The sequence below is a fragment of the Protopterus annectens genome, chromosome 8.part0 (genome assembly GCF_019279795.1).
Source record: "Protopterus annectens isolate FY-2018-M chromosome 8.part0, PAN1.0, whole genome shotgun sequence".
Taxonomy (NCBI): Eukaryota; Metazoa; Chordata; order Ceratodontiformes; family Protopteridae; genus Protopterus; species Protopterus annectens.
Window position 1 is genome coordinate 1,083,595,261 of NC_056741.1, and position 18,411 is coordinate 1,083,613,671.

Here is an 18,411-nt window from a genome sequence, read left to right on the forward strand (position 1 = left end):
TGGGATTTCTCCCATGTCTGACAAACATGCTGAGTGTTTCCTTTTCAGACTTACCAATGAATGGAGCTGTGGGCAGCAGCACAGACTCTACATGGTGCCCTATAGGGGAAAGAGTTGTACAGACCAACTGGTTTGGCCATCTACTATGGTGTGCAGTATCCTCAAGATAGGAGAACCCGGATCACAGCCTGCGTGCCATGGCAGGGTTACCCACTGGATGGTGTAAAATATGGCTCTAGATGATTCGGTCATGTTGACTAATGTCGCCAAAATGGGTAGTTACTGGTGATAAGTGGGTTGAGGACCTGAGGGACCCTGGCTAGTGGTGGGAGGGTTATATGTGCCCCTATTGGCCAGTGTGTGCCCACCATAAAGCCCAGCAGCCCTGGGTCAATAAGCTACAGGCTGGCTGGTGTTGTTGCCAAGATAGCTTTGTTGAGTGAAAACTGGATATAAAACCAACCTGCCAAACATGAACTGAGAATTGCTACACTTAATGTAGTTTCACTGACAGGATGAAATGAATGACATGATGATACAGAGGAGGCTGGACAGCCTATGTATCCAAGAGATAAGATGGAAGGGCAGTGCAGTAAAACCACTTGGATTGGGATCCATACTCTTCTGACCAGTAACTGACAAATAAGACAAACCCTCTGTGAAAAGTAGCAAAAAAGAGGGAATAATCCACTAAAATCCACTTTATTGACCAACAAAATACGGATTGAGCGCTTTCATAAGTTTATATCACAACTTCATCAGAATCCAAGTTGCAACTGAAAAAAGTTCAGTTTAAATACCTGAATACTTAATCAATTTAACACCTGCTCTAATTAACCCTTAAAAACTTGGTTAAAATTGTTCATTTAAATACAAAACTTAATCTAGCTGCCAACAGTACTAAATAAATAAATACACATACATTAATATCTAAAATTTATATATGTGCACTCTATAAAATATAAAAAAATGAAACAGGTATATACATATATAAATGTCAAAAGTTAATATTGTAAAAATGTCAAAATGTCACATTTAAACATAGTAAGACCTGAATCTTAGCACACTAGCTATTGAAATGGACTCATTCAAACCAGGGAGAACTGTGGCATTCAATCTTATACTCAATAAGGTCGCCCCAAGCCCCCACCCCAGTATTGGTTATGAACCATGTCTAATCCCACAAATAGAAATCCATGGTCAGGAAAATTCATCAAATGAAAATAAAGAGAGTTTCTAGCTTTTTTATTTTTTATGTCATTTAAATGTTCATATATCCTCTCTCTAAACTGACGGACAGTTTTACCCACATAAAAACTTGGGCATTTTTGACAGATGGCTAAGTATACTATGCCCACTGTCTTGTAATTAAAACTACTGGATGTATTGATTACTAAAGGTGAAGTAAAAGCAACATATATACAGAAAAACTACTTATTCCAACAGTCTTCTGCACTACGACAGTTGTCACCCAGCTCCCCAGAAAAAAAGGTATAATAAAGGGAGAATTTATAAGGTTGGCCCGTATGATTACAGATGAAGGAACTTTTGAAGAGGAAAGTATCAAATTAACGAATATGTTTTTGGCAAGAAATTACCCTGGTGATATTGTTGACCAAATTCAGGGTGAAATTTCAGACAGAAGACGGAGGGGCACTATCAAACCTATTATGTATGAAACTGATTTTATTAATTCTAAACAAACTGATTATAAAAGTGACACCCTTTCTTGTTCTTTCATCACTACCTATACACAAGACTATCCTGTAGTCAAACAGATTATTATCAATAACTGGTCTTTTTTTTCAAGGCTTTGAAGGAATGAAGGAAATCCTGGGAGAGCGACATAGGTTTGTCACTAGACAGGCTAGGTATTAAAAAATATGTTAGAAGTAGATGACAAAGTTTCTGATTTTTTAAGTCAGAAAAAGTGTGATACTTTTAAATGTAGAAGTTGTAGTCAGTGTTCTTGGTTGCTTGAAACTGATGAAGTTACTGTCAATAGGTTTAACATAAAAAGCTCCTTTCATTTTAATTGCAAGACAGTGGGCATAATATACTTAGCCATGTCTCAAAAATGCCCAGGTTTTTATGTGGGTAAAACTGTCCGTCAATTTAGAGAGAGGATATACGAGGATTTAAATGACATAAAAAATAAAAAAGCTAGTAACTCTCTTTATTGTCATTTGATGAATTTTCCTGACTATGGATTTCATTTTGTGAGATTAGACACAGTTCATAACCAATACTGAGGGGGGGATCTTGGGGCGACCTTATTGAGTATAAGGAGTTGCACTGGCAAATAAGGTTGAATGCCACAGTTCCCCCTGGTTTGAATGAGTCCATTTCAATAGCTAGTGTGTTAAGACTCAGGTCTTACTATGTTTATATGTGACATTTTGACATTTTTACAATATTAACTTTTGACATTTATATATGTACATACGTATTTCATTTTTTTTATATTTTATAGTGTGTACATATTTAAATTTTAGGTATTAATGTATGTGGATTTATTTATTTAGTACTGTTGGCAGCTAGATTAAGATCTGTATTTAAATGAACAATTTTTAACCAAGTTTTTAAGGGTTAATTAGGGCAGGTGATTAAGTGATTAAGTATTCAGGTATTTAAACTGAACTTTTTTCAGTTGCAACTTGGATTCTGATAAAGTTGTGATATAAACTTATGAAAGCGCTCAGTCTGTATTTTGTTGGTCAATAAAGTGGATTTTAGTGGATTTTTCCCTCTTTTTTGCTACTTTTCACAGAGGGTTTGTCTTATCCATACTCTTCTGTTCAGGAGGGAACAGGCTAGAAATGGTGTAGGAATTGTGGTGAAAGAGAGGCTTCAGAAAGCAGTGAGGGATATCATCAGAATTGATGACAGACTCATGGCAATCAGACAATCAGACAATCCGACTCCAATGATAGCGCAGTATTCTTAATCTCAACCTATGTCCCGCAGCAGGGAGGGTTGTAATAGTGAGGAAAAGGGAATTCAGACTGCCCGGGTCCACATGGGTGGGGCAACAGGAATAAAGAAGGAGAAGCCATTCTACAATTCTGTCTGGCAATGGCTTGATAGTAGCCAACACATGGTTCAGAAAGAGAGACAGTCACATGATCACATACAAGAGTAGCCAACATGCAACTCAGGTAGACTTACTCCTAGTAAGGAAAAGTTACTGGAGTACAATCCATGATTGCAAAGTCATCCCCAGTGAAACAGCTGGTCTGCAGCATAAACCTCTTTGCAACAGTCAGCTGCAAGCAGGGGTCAGAGAAAGCTCTAAGGTCAACAGATACCAGGCTGAAATCAGGCACCCTTCGTAAGGGATAAGAGCAACAACCTGCTCACCAGTCCACATGACATCAAAGGCAGATGGAAGCAGTATTTCCAGCAGCTTCTGAATGAAGAAAACCCCACAGAAGCTGTATTTCCACAGAAACTGCCTATGATGAGAAAAGAAGGGGAGCCCACCCACCCTAGAATAAGTAAGAACAGCACTAAGGAAAATGAAGTCAGGGAAAGCAGCAGGCTCAAATGAGGTCACAGCAGATATGATAAAAATGCTGGGTGAGATAAGGGAGACATGGCTCCTGATGGTGCTAATAGCAGTGTGGAGAGAATGGTGTATCTCCGATGACTGTAGAATAAGCATACTCATGACAGTGTACAAGAACAAATGGGACATCCATAACTGTGAGCAGTAAAGAGCCATCAAACTGCTATCACACTGCGTGAAAGTTCTGGACAGGGTGACTAATAAATGGATATGCAGAGTAGTAGCAAGTAAGACGGGAAATGAGCAGTTTGGATTAAGATCAGGATGCAGCACAATTGATCCGATTGTTGCAGTGAGACAGATACTTGAGAAGAAGTAAGAGATGAGGAGAGAGTCCAACTGGGCATTCCTAGACTTGGAGAAAGCATATGACAAGGTCCCAAGAAAGCTTATTTGAACAGTACTGTGGTGGCTTGAAGTCCATGAAACATTGGTAAAATTAATGCAGGTTATGTACAAGGACCCAATAACTCAAGTAAGAACAGTGTTCGGCCTCGGGTTTCCCAGTGGGAGTGGGTGCACATCAGGGTTCAGCTCTGAGCCCATTGCTGTTCATATTGGTGATGAACTACATTAGCAAACAGGTCGAGGGGACAGATCAACAAAGTTGCTGTATGCAGATGATGTGGCATTACAGGCTGACTCTGAGCTAGAGCTTCAGCAAAGGATAAGTGAATGGAATGCAAAACTAAAGGCACATGGGGTGAAATTAAGCACAGATACAATGGCAGTAATGGCAGCAAATTGGTGAAATCAGAAGAAGCTGAGAGTACAGATAGAAGGGAAGATAATGGAACAATTAAACAGCTTCAAGTATCTGGGAGGGGTGGTTGAGGAGAAGGGAGGTCTGAATGAAGAGGTTAAAGCTAGAATCAGAGGAGCTGCAGCCAATTGGCATAGAGTGTCAGGTGTAGTCTGTCACAGAAGGATGCCAAAGAAGCTGAAAAGTAAGGTGTACAAGACAGTGGTGTGACCAGTACTATTGCATGGTATAGAAACCTGGGCAGTAAAGGCAAAACAGTTGAAGAAGCTAGAAGCAATGGAAATGAAGTGCCTGAGAAAGGTGGTAAGATGCACACTGTGGGACAGACGAAGGAATGAGGACATAAGAGCAGAAGCCAAAGTAGCTCTTATTGCAGAAAAGATCAAAGAGAACAGATTATGGTGGTTTTGTTACATTTGTAGAAAAGCAGAGAACAATCTGGTGAGGAAGGTTTGGGACAGACAGGAAGAAGGTAAGAGGAAGCGAGGACGTCTAGCAAAGAGGTGGATGGAATGTGTGAAAGAAGATCTGCGACAATCAGGCATGAGTGTTGAAGAAGGTGGGAGTGTGGCACTGAACTGAGATATTTTGTGCAAACCACTGTAATAAATAGTGGTTGGTAATAACATGTACCCTTGCGCTTTGCTTTCCTCTTAATTACATTTAATGACACTGTAAAAGCCAATTCTGATCACTCTGGGTGCATTTCTTTTCTCACAAGTCCCATAGGACTGCCTATTACATATAAAGTAAAGGGCTCCTTTAAGCAAATGATGTTTTTTTTTTTCAGGGATGCAAGTTTCTTTATACTACCAACATAGGGGACAAGCTGTCACACTCCCTAAATGCACTTGCATACACCCCCCACCCCCACTCACACACACACACACACACACACACACACATATATATATATATATATATATATATATATATATATATATATATATATATATAGTTCCCTATCAGAATCCTGAAACACTATAAGCCTGAAAGTCAAAATCCTGAAAACTAATGACTGAAAATGCAAAATCTCGAAAATGCAAAATCCTGAAAGTCAAAATCCTGAAAACACAAATAATGCTAATATGTCACTATAAAGACACTAATATCTACCAACTGACCCTGACCCTAATCCTAACCCTAAGGTCCGTCACTATCGCACACTCACCTGACCCGCGCCCTAACCCTAACTCACTTAAACCGCCCCTAACCCCAATATTTGTCACTATTGCATACATGCCTAACCTGCGCCCTAACCCTAACTCACTTATACCGCCCCTAACCCTAACATAAAACCAACCGCACACTTACCTGGACCCAACGCATGACCTAACACCACAGGGCTAACAATAGCAAAGCCACAATGACGTCAGTATGTCCATTTTGTGTTTTCAGGATTTTGACTTTCAGGATTTTGCATTTTCGAGATTTTGCATTTTCAGTCATTAGTTTTCAGGATTTTGACTTTCAGGCTTATAGTGTTTCAGGATTCTAATAGGGAACCATATATATATATATATATATATATATATATATATATAAATAATATATATATATATATATATATATATATATATATATATATGTACATTTATTTATATATATATTTTTATATATATATATATGTGTGTGTGTGTGTGTGTTGTGTGTATATGTGTTTGTATATACATTATGTATATATGAACTGTATATATGTATGTATACTTTATATTCAAACATATTTTATATCTATCTGTGTGTCTGTGTCCATGTTTGTATGTATAGATAGATAGATATAATATATAACAACTACATAGTCGCACATCGCTGGGAAGAGAGAAACTTCCCAAAAAGAATGTACAGCAGACCTGGATAATTAGTTATTTCACTGTAATTTCAGCAAACAGTTTTCAGTATTTAACATATTGAAGACACACAGGAAAGACTTAAATGGAATGCAATATTACTCACATGTTGCAATTAACAGGTAGTGTATTGCAGTACAGGTTGGTTGGTAAATGAAGATGTTCTGCATAATTCACTGATGCCCAGCAGCGTTTGCCTTTTTCCAAAAAAAAAAAAAAAAAAAAAGCCTTACTGACCCATTCTACATTTGTCAAGTTTAAACAAATTCCTACAACTACCAAAGTGTAAAATGGTGACACTGCAAAAACAGTTTTCTCTGATCCTCCCAGGAGTGCTTATGGTAAACCTGTATTTTAAGGATGCCTACCTTCATGTTCCCATCAGTTCATGCATTTTGAAGTGTGGGGGGGTCCCATTTCCAGTCCTGTGGCTTGTCCTTCGGCTTGTATGCTGCAGCCAGGGTCTTCACAAAGTGCCTGGCCCCATTGTTGCCTTTTGCAGGACAAACCGCATGCACATTATCCTTTCCTGGGTGACTGTTTGATTTGCAGGATCAGCAGAGCTATTCAACTCACAATGGATTGCTACAAGAGGGAAGGCCTATCCCTAAACCAACAGAAATGCCATCTCACTCCTGTTGCTTGGGTTACCTTTCTGGGAGCAAAAAAACAAATGGCTTTTCTCCTAAGGACAAAATTCTGTTCCTGTCTTAGAACTTCAGTAGGCTTACATACCTCAGCAGCATATCTACAGGGAATTCTTCAGACTACAAGATTACATGGCTTCCTGCATCTTGATTGTTACCCTCACAAGGCTTCACATGAAGAAATTCCAGTGGTACTTTAACACGTGTTTATGTCAACATCTCCATTCTCTGCAAGCAGATATCCCTCTTCTTTCTTGCATAAAAAAACACCTTTTATGGTGGTTTAGAACTTGTCGCCTCACAGCAAGAGGTTCTCCGGTTCGATCCTCGGCTAGGGTGCCTTCTGTTTGGAGTCTGCATGTCCTCCCTGTGGTCGCGTGGGTTTCTTCCGGGTGCTCCGGTTTCCTCCCACATCCCAAAGACATGCTGTAGGTGGATTGGACACTCTAAATTGGCCCTAGGCATGAGTGTGTGTGTGTGTGTGCCTTCCTTGGAAGGTTGGGCGCCGGGCTGGCAACTCGACACTGTAAAACTCCACTGCCAATCATAAGCGGATATGTGATCCACTGTGGCGACCCCTAACTGGGAAAAAGCCGAAAGAAGAAGAAGAAGATGGTGGTTTAGAATAGTTGGCTCAACAGCAGATTTAAATCAGATTGGAAACTGGTTACTAGCTGCTAATGACAGATGCATCAGACACTGCCTGGATGCCCACTCTGGAACCTAAAGGTACAGAGTGTCTCAGACAAAATAATGTTGGAGAAACATATTAACATAAAGAAGATGATGGCAGTGACCTAAGCCATCAAACTATTCACACAATTGGCTGACATGATACCTGAGGATTCAAAAAGACAATACCATTATCAGGGGGTTCATAAACAAACAAGGATGCACTCATTTTACTTACTACACAGACTAACCATACAGATGTGGGAGTTACCACATGTGTTGGGGCATTTTGCAGTTGTCTAATAAACTCCAGGACAAGACAACAGTCCGACAGATAACATGAGCATGTCTTACATAAACCCCCAATGAATGTATGCTGAAAAAGGAAGTATTCCTAGACTTGGTTCAGAAATATGGTGTGCCAGAAATAGACCTTTTTGCTTCTCCAGGAAACAGACAACTCAGTGAATTCTGCACTATGATTCAACAGAGGTAGCCTTGGGTGATAAACAAACTCTTCTTCCTCTGGACAGAAATATGCTTTCTCTCTTTTATCCTTCATCTCCAGGGTATTATAGAAGAAGAGGGAGGACAGGCTTAGAATGATTTTGAAATCTCCTTTCTGGCCCAGGCAGTACTGGTATTCCCTCTTGCAGAACCTGGTCATAGAGAGACCGCTGGTGCTGTCCCAGCATGTGGACCTTTAATCTTAGGGCAGGGGATCGGTCATGTACTGCAACCTGAAAACATTGCATCTGACAGGATGACAGGATGAATTATGTAGTATTTATCCATTCCATGGACACATTTTTTGATGGTGTTGTACACATTTTGAGTGAGGCCAGAATACCCAATACCAGAAAATCATACATAGCTAAATAGAAGACGTTCTGTCACTGTTGTCTAATCAGAGGGCAGCAGCTGAGCCAAGCTTTCCTGTCTGGGGTCCTCAGTTATTTTTCAGATGTTTCCAAAGAAAGCTTGTCTTATGCATATATCAGAGTGCATGCCTCAAATATTTTTTACTGTCTGCCAGTAAATCCTCTTGCTTACTGTCAGCTACCCATGAAGCAGTTTTTTTCGATGAGTCCTCCACTTGAGACCACCCAGGACAGAGCCACCTCCTGTATGGGACTTCAATGCTTTGTTAGATAACTTCCCCTGCAACCTTTGGATTCAGCAGCCTCTGTCACCATCATGACACTGACATGAAAAGCTGTCTTACTGGTAGCCTTGACCTGGGCTGGGCATACCTCAGAGTTACAAGACTTTATGTGCACAATGAAAAGGTCACACTATGTACAACCCTATTTTCATGCCCAAGGTAGTAACAGAACTTTCACTAAACCATGAAGTACATTACCTGGGTCGTCTCCATTACCACTAAGCAAAGGTGAGAGGATTTCACCTGGACTGGACAAAATCAGATAGAAGAGCACACCAACTTTATGTTGCATTTACAAAGAGAAAAGATGGAAAACCAGTAAATAAAAAGTTGATTTCGAAAATGAATAACTATATATAATTATATATATCTGCATTATCTTTTGTTACATGCACCATTTTAAAATTGTTATTTCTTTTTTTTTTTTATTTTGCATATCGGGGTAGTATATTGATCAAAGGTGATCATTTGCAGACACAGTCTGGGTGAGGAAAAAAAGAACACAAAAACCCTCACAGGTAGTACAATACCAGTAACAATTGCACAATTGCAAAGCAATAAAATAAGAAAAGTAACAGAAACATTTACAGGTAGTAAATCTTAGAAAGATAATAGACTATGTACAATATATATAGGTGTTTTGGAAAATTGTTAAATTCAATAACGAGAAGTAATTTAGAGCCAGAGAAGTGTACATTTGAGGTTGCTAAATGTGAGGTAGCAACTATGTAAGTCTCTGCTTCAAGTTAGGGCCTACTCCATTGAGGCCGCAGCTGCCACCACAGCCTTTTTAAGAAGGGTCTCCATTCAAACAATTCTGGTAGCAGTAATGTGGCCCTCTGTTCATACTTTTACCAAGCTTTGTGACCTAGAAACCATGATTAGTGCTCTCAGGTCCTGTTACAAGCCAACCACTCAGTACTCTATAGCTCTGGGAGTCATCCCAATATTCAGTACTGATACCCCAAACATGTCCCCAGACTCTCACTCCAACTTCCTAAGCACCCTGGAATCTGTCAAGGTCCAACCCAATACTCTCATACTAGGTGACTTCAACTACACTTCTATCAACTGGGAAAACTATTCAAGTACCAATGTACAGGCCCAACGCTTTCTGGAATTTACTAATTCCAATGCCCTGGACCAGCTCATTCTGACCCCCATTAGAGGAAGCAACATCCTCAACCTGGTTATCACCAACATGGGAGACCATTGCTCCACACTTATAGTTAATCCTCCCTGATTACCATGGAAATGTCCATCTCACCTACACCCCCCGCTAAGGTGACCACCCAGAAAAACTTCTCTAAAGCCGACTTCGGACTCCTAAGAACAGAGGTGGCTAACTTCTCGGCACCCATGCCAATGGAAAATAGCTGCATGGCTGCCGAATCAAACAACAATGCACTGTACAAGCATATACACAAATGCATGGACCTTGCCATACCAAGCAGAACTAAGATGCTCTCCTCCAAAAAAAGGAAGCCAACCTGGTGGTCCCCAGCAATCAATAAACTCTACAACAAAAGGAAGAAACTGTTGCAGAAAAAATGAAGTCACAAGATTGGAAAACCTCCCTTATCAGTCTCAACAAAAAGCTGAGATCCCTTATCAAATACTCTAAAGCCAGCTATGAAGGCAGAATTGCAGCTGACACTATAAATAAACACAAAGCAATCTATAGCTATATCAAAAACCTCAAAGGCAATATCCAGATTTGGTCTGAGTTATTGTACAATGGCACCTCCTGTACTGAGGTAACAGATATAGCCAACATGCTGGCTGACAGATTCAGTGCCAACTTTATCCCCCCCCCCAAGAGCCCTATCACAATACCAGAAGAAAGCCTGGAACCCACCATTTATGCAGCACAGGTAAAAGCTGCATTGTCCAATGCCAAGAATACAATGTCCATGGGATAATATCCCTGGCTACGTCCTACATGAGCTACAAAATGAACTGGCACCACATCTGTGTGCCCTGTTCAGTTACAGCCTTATCTCAGGCTATGTCCATAACAAATGCTGCACTGCTACAGTCATCCCACTCCATAAAGAGGGAGCAACGACAGACCCTAGGAACTATCGCCCTATTAGCCTGATGACTCTGGTATGCAAAGCTATGGAGCGCAGCATCATGGACCTGCTTAACAAAGATTTAGGCAATTTCCAAACTCTTGACCCCACACAGTTTGGCTTTGTCCAGGGGAGATCCTGCCTGCTGAACCTGGTTGACTTCTTTGAGTCAGTCATCAAGGCTGTGGATGAAGGTAAGGCAGTGCATACAGCCTACCTCGACCTGGCCAAGACCTTTGATACCATTCCCCACTCAGGTATCATTGATAAACTCACCAAACTAGGCATCAATCGTTACATTACTAGGTGGGTTGCAAATTGGCTCACAGACAGGACCCACAGAGTCAAAGTTGCGGATTCCAAGTCAGACTGTTGACCAGTCACAAGTGGAGTCCCATAGGGCTCGGTCCTGGGCCATCTCCTGATTGGCATCTACTTCTCAGAAGTCCAGGCCAACACAGAAGGACTCTGGCTAACCAAGTTCACTGATGGCTGCAAGCTAGGAGTCATTATCAACTCCCCAAGTGATGCAGACATCCTACAAAAGGGCCTCTCTGAAACCAATGACTGGTGTTGGAACCATGGCCTGAAGTTTAATGCCAAAAATGCATTATCATCTCCTTTGGAAAAAACTCACTTCCCACGAATTACCACGTTGATGGGAGCCCAATGAACACCGAAGAGATCTGGGCACCCAGGTCGACAGCCACCTCACCTTCGACCACCACATTGCCACTGTGGTCAGAAAGTCCTTCTACATGGCACATCTTATAACCAAAGGTTTCACATCCAGGAAGAAAGAGGTCATCATCCCTCTCTACTCATCCCCCATTAGACCAGTCATCGAATATAATGCCCTGTTTGGCACGTACCTGACCAGGCACCTACATCAGCTGGAGAGGCCTAAAAAGTACCTCACAAAAAGGATCCTAGGCCTTAACTGTTCTGAGTCTCTTATCATCTGCTTAGAGGTGTTCTCTGCTTGACTTGCATAGCCATTTCTGACCCACCCTACTTGAAATGCTACACCTAAAGAAATCCCAATACCCATGTGCCACACGCTCCGGAGATCATAACTTCATTACCACAATTAACAGAACATGGCGGAGGGACAGGTTCATCTCCCAAAGACTGCCCATTTTCTGGAATAAGGTTCCCATTCATGTCAAGCAGAGCACCTCACTGGCCCTCTTCAAGAGAAATTTTGACGAGTTGATGGGTAACAGAAAATTCACTCCAGAGATCATTCCAGTTGTCCTACTGGATATGGGCACTGTGAACTAACATCAGGTGGCACGGTGCCCAGGCAAATTCTTTTGGGCTAGGCTTGTAAAGGCTCCAGGGCCATTAGCCTAGTACACACCTATGAACCTATGAACCTAGAGTATGAAATAACCATAATTGTAGGTATTTGAGTAGATTCAATGTTGCAGTACCACCTCATTCCCTCGTTCCCTCCCTGTCTTTCATCCTATCCTCTGGTTAGTTCCTTTGCTGGATAACCCATCTTAACCCCCTGGTACAAGTCTGGGACTGATAAGGGCTGGTCATGCTTTGGAACTTGGGACAATATGCTTAAATTTTGAGGAAAGAAAGACCCAAACATTGCACTGGCCAACTACTCTTTACACTACTAATGTGCTGATGTCAGAAGAGGAATGTGTCTGCCAGGGTATGGGCGAATGAAAGAGCTTGAAAAAAACGAAAAAGCCAGCAAGTGTTGGCAAATGCCACATCCAAATAAATAGTTTATTACCATAGGGAAAACAAATTCCCCTATGTCTGTAAAATTGTAACAAACAATTTACAAAGCCATCAGACCGGTTTCGGCTCCTGAGAGCCTTCTTCAATGATACAAAAAAAGAAAAATTTTTAAGTATCAGTATGCATACATATATATGGTTCAACCACACATAGAAACCAATCAAAACACTACATTTATAATTGGTCATTAAGACCAGGTGAAAACAGAGCTCCAAGTTTTATAATCCATTTTCTCTCCTTTAAACTGAGTAATTCATTCCAATAATGTTTGTCTTTACATTTTCCCTTTATGCAGTCAATGGTAACAAATTTGTAGCATGCAGATGCATGTTTCAAACTATGTTTATAAAGTGCATTACTAATGCGTTTATTTTTGATATCACTCAAGTGTTCACAAATTCTGAGACGAAAAGACCTGGAAGTCTTTCCAACATAGAAAGCAGAACAGTTACAGGTCACCAAATAGATGACCCATTCAGTACTGCAATTGGCCCAAAATTTGATGTCAAAGACCTGTGAAGTGTTTTTACTGCTAAATTCACAAGTATGTGAAACCCTGATACAAAAAGAACAATGCCCACAGGGTGAGCACCCAACAATGGGTTTACCTAAAAGGGACAACTGGACGAAAGCAAAAGAATTAGAACCCACTCTCTTGTAATGACCGAATTTGGAGCCAATAGTCTGTCCCCTTCTAAATGAGAAAGAACATCTCTCTGGAAGAAAAGAGTTCAATTTTGGATCAGCTTTAAGCACATTCCAATGTCTATATATAATGTTTTTAAAGCCCTGTGTGTTACGTCCATAGGTGGTCACCAATCGCAAGGGCTGTGGATTCAAATTTTTATTCCTATCTCTATATGATAATAAATCTTCTCTGTTTAAACTGGATGCCCATCTTTTGGCTATATGCACAGAACCTGGACGATAACCCCTCCTGATGAATCTATGTACCAGGTCATCCCGGGCCTCAAAAAAGGACTGCTGACTAGAACAAATTCTTCTAGCTCTTATAAACTGAGATTTGGGTATGTTCTGGATGATATGTTGTGGGTGGAAGCTGGTAGCATGTAATAACGAATCAAATTCAGGGAATTTTCTAAACATCCAAGTTGACAAAGTATTGTCCTCATTTCTAATAACTTCAACATCAAGAAATACTATCCTAGATGTATGACAAGTCAAATTGAATTCTATTCCCCAAATATTGTTATTAAGATATTCAAGAAACTCCATAAGATAAAGTTCATCAGCTTTCCACACCAACCAACAATCATCCAGATACCGACGCCAAATATCCATCTCGCACATATAGATATTATGATTATGATCATAAATCATGATTTCTTCTATATATGCCATGAAAAGATCTGCATATATGGGTGCAAAGGATGCACCCATAGCAGTACCTTTAGTTTGTCAGTAGCATTGATTTTGAAAATAAAAAACATTACTGGACAAAACAAGCTCTGTAAGACATACCAAGAATGTGTTAAATCCTGGTCGACATAAACCTGATCTAGTCAACCAATAGTCCAGTGCCTGTAGGCCTGCCCAATGTGGAATGTTGGTATAAAGAGAGGTAATGTCCAGAGTGCATAATAGCCATTGTGATTCAAGTTGGGTGTTGTTAATAATATCCAAAAATTGGGTGGTATCTTGGATTCTAGCTCTAATGAATGCCAATAGTGGTTTTAAGTATTGGGTTAAATATTCAGACAAAGGTTCAGTGAGAGACCCATGTCCAGAGACAATGGGCCGACCTGGTGGATTGGTAACATCTTTATGGATCTTAGGTAACAAATATAAATATTGTTTCATAGGTGAAACAACCATTAATTGTTCTTTCGTAGGTTGTGTAATGATACCCTCCTCCACCGCCTCAGTCAAAAACTGACCAATTTGATGCTGAAAATGAGATGAGGGATCCAAAGGCATCTGCCTATAGTATTCTTTGTCACCCAATTGCCTCAAAGCCTCATTGTCATAAACAACCTTATCCAATACCACCACTGCTCCACCTTTATCAGCTTGAATGATGACCAAATCTTTATTATTAATAAGCTCATCCAAACTATGTATTTCTTCAGTAGACAAATTATTATAAGAGATAGGTAGATCCTTAAGATGACAATGTAAGTCCTGTAGGACATTTTTTTGAAACACCCCCACGAAATGTGTCATCAGTGGATTGAATGTAGATTTTTTGAACTTGAAATCCTGAGGTATATCACAAACATTATTCTCAAAAAACACCTTCAAATTCAAAATTCGACAAAAATTTATCACATCCTGGGCCAAAGATTGTTCAGAAACAAAGAACCCAGGGACAAAATTAAGCCCTTTGTTTAATAATCTGAGTTGACCATTGGTCAATTCAACAGAAGAGATATTATGGACATTGGAATTAGAAGTTAGTGTTGTGTCATGATTTTCAATAATGTCTCCAAACTCTGTTTGGATGTTTCTTTTCTTATGCTTCCGCCCCCCTCGTCTGTATCTAAATTGGGAGGGTGTGGACAGTTATCCCTTTTGGCCTTGGGTGCCCCGTCACTAGAGTATTCTTCCAATTCACCTTCCGTGTTGGAAGAAGTATCCTCCCCAGAGGTACCACTAGAAAAAACAACATTTTTCTTAAGAATAGATTTTGGCCTTTTTCTTTTGGGAGTAGATGACCTCTTATCGTACTTATTGTCATCTCTGGGTAATCTGAAAGAAACATTTTTGGATGTATCAAACGGTTTACCCCTCTCATAATCACCTACAAACCCTAAAACAATTTTTAAGTTTCCTGTCCTTTAGGGTGGCTTCCATCTTGGACAAATCAGTGGTAAGTTTTTTAACCTGTGTAGCAAAAGAATCACAGGCTTCAAACTTGTTAGACTCTAAGCAAACAGTTTCTAGGTCTTTGACACCTTTTTGCACCTTACGTTCATACAAATTAGCCAAAGCATCCACAAATTTAGAGGAGGCTAATTGTTGAATATGACCCCAATCCTCAATGAGTTGGTCATCAATATTAGAGACCAAAGGCTGTATCTTAACCTTAAGGCCCCGTGGAGTAATATGTTTCTCCTGATATGCTTTGAATAAACGTAGATGCCACACATTGGTCCTAACCATCTTCATGTTCTTACCCAACCTGGTAAAAAATAACTCACATTGTGTGTCCAAATCAGATCCCACAGTCACAGAAGTGGATGACAATCCATGTTTATCCAAACCAAACACAGATAAATCATACACATCAGAAGATAAATCCTGTATGATGGGTGAAAGTGCCATATTCTAAACCTCAAAACCAAACACAACCAAACCAAATAGAATATATCATCAAGTGTGAACAAATGTAGCACTCAATGAAAAAACCAGTGTTGAATGTATGCTAATACATACACTGACACAAAAATTGATATATCATATATTATCCGGCCTGTACACTAAAGATATAGCCTAAATGAGAATTCCTCAAGATATTGAATTGATCCAAAACAAGACCATTATACACAAAAATACCAATAATCAAAAAAATATGTTATATAACTTGGTATGTGTATAAGTCTTGTGGATCAGTGTTTAATTATTTCAACCAATGCAATAAACAGCCAAGACGAACTGACAACCCCACTGAAGTCATCATACTGCGTATTGGTCAATCTTGGAAACCAACTAAAAAACAATACCAATCCACATAGGATGTTAGAACAATGCCCATATCTATGTATATCGGCCTGGAACCACCTAGTATGGTAACATAATCATAAAAATTTTAAACCAATATAAAGTGTCAGTGTTAATCAGCAATACCAATATTCATAGCACACCTATAGACACATTACAAAGATGATGTGGTTGTCTCCCAAAAATCCCATAAGTCAAAAATCTTGATATATATCCCAAAAACCACAATATAACTAACTAAACCAAATAATATATATCACCAGATAGTATTGGCAATATATGGCAATATTCACCCAACCTGTGACTGGGAACCAAAACCATAAGCATCTATAATGATGCCTTTTGTATGATCATAAAAAATATAGCATATAGACCTCGAAGCCCTGTTAGGACCAAAAATGTGTGTGCATCAACCTAAATTCTATTAACAATTAAAATAAAAAAATCAAAATGCCAAACATCCTGAAAAACTAGACTAATCTGAAATAGTGATCCACTGTTAATCAAACATAAACAACAGGTTCATGTATATGAAAATTAAGGGACATTCACTGCCACAGACCCATAGGTATCATCCCCATTGAAAAAACTTAAATATAAAACCAAATAAATAAAGTAAGACTACATCCAAAACACTACAGAAAAATGATATCTAATTTAAACGCAAAATGACCCAGAATGTGAACAATATAACTATCGTAAACATCGAAATCATGCAAACTGCATGTACCTAAGTCCGTATAAAAAACGGACACAGAGAAATGCAAAAACCAACATAAAATGAAAAAAACTAGCAAGAATAAATCAGAAAATGTAACCACATACATCTGTTGTATCATAACCGTACCACATTAAACTTGTACCACACTAAATAAATAATTAATTACTTAATCAAACAAAGTGAGCAACAAGCTCACTAAAACCACCTTCAATATATGTCAATATGAATATCAAAACAGACAAACAATATGACTGTGATTGCTGTTATAAAAAACTGGCCCAAACAAAACAAATATCCATTCGGACCGCTTTAGGAAGCAGACTAGAAATAAATCCAAACCAGCATAAACACAAAAAATGTGTATAAAAAACCAAAAATGTTTGACAAAAATTAAACAATAAATACTCCTAGGTATAACTGATATGTGTGTCAACAATCATACTAATGTAACCACAAATACAAATACAATCACTATAGTCAGCCCCTAAAATCTACAAAACAAGCGTCTATTGAGTCCGTTTGAAAAGAAAAACGGACATGAAATTCAAAAATAGCGTTTAACAAAACGCTAACAATATTACTCAACTGAATCCAAAAGTAAAGCTACGTACAAAAACTTGTAACGTAGCCATACCGCATTAAACTAATATCCTGATAAATAAAAAATATTTAATCAAAACAATAAGCCATAAGCTAACCTCAACATACCTTAGCATGTGTTGGCACACATATCAGTGAAAATAGCTGGTCCAAATCAAATCACCATTAGGAACCAAAACCATACAAAACAAAAATACATTCCATCTGCTCGAAAAACGGACACAATACAAATAGATATGTTGTACTCTTCCAAACGCTGGTAATATTCGCAAATAAACCAACAGGAAGTAGGGTTACGTAAATGTACAAAACGTAACCATATAGATGAAAACAGCGGTCAGCCAAGAAACAATTACTTAAATACTATAATATTCATGATATTCATGAATACATGACATAGAAGATGTTACAATACAAAAACAATTGTGTATGCAGTCTGTTTAAAAAACGGACCCGATGTAAATCCAAATCGTCGTAAATATATGGAGCTCTTCGAAACGATGGCTGGAACCAAAAGTATGAATCCAATACCACGAGATAATAACACTAAAAGTCACAATAATGATGAACCTTGACATAAGTTGCGCACCAGCCAACAACAGTTCACAGCAACTGGAAAAAAACATCCAAACACAAGCAGGTGCCCGTAGAACTCTAGTATTCTGGCCCACCTCAGCAGAGCTGTAGCTGGCTCATCTAATTAAAAACCAAAAAGCCAAAAAAACAAGCCAGACCAGCTGAATATGTAGTAAGCACTTTTGTTTACTTCATGAGCAGACTTCATCAGTCTGATGAAGTTTGCTTATGAAGTAAACGAAAGCGCTTACTACATATTCAGCTGGTCTAGCGTGATTTTTTTTTGGCTTTTTGGTTTTTATAAATTTGTTTTTTCTTTGGTTTGGTTCATC

The 18,411-nt window shown here is 39.2% G+C and overlaps 1 long non-coding RNA gene across 2 annotated transcripts in view; it reads right to left on the bottom strand.

The window, feature by feature from the left end:
* Positions 1-18,411, bottom strand: part of LOC122809231 — a 581,217-nt gene that overhangs the window by 156,254 nt on the left and 406,552 nt on the right. The window contains exon 3 of one of the 2 annotated variants that reach the window (XR_006365874.1): positions 6,285-6,375. This is a non-coding gene — a long non-coding RNA (uncharacterized LOC122809231). Of the gene's footprint in view, positions 1-6,068; positions 6,376-18,411 lie in introns of those variants that run through there. The other variant, XR_006365873.1, reaches the window with a different exon arrangement.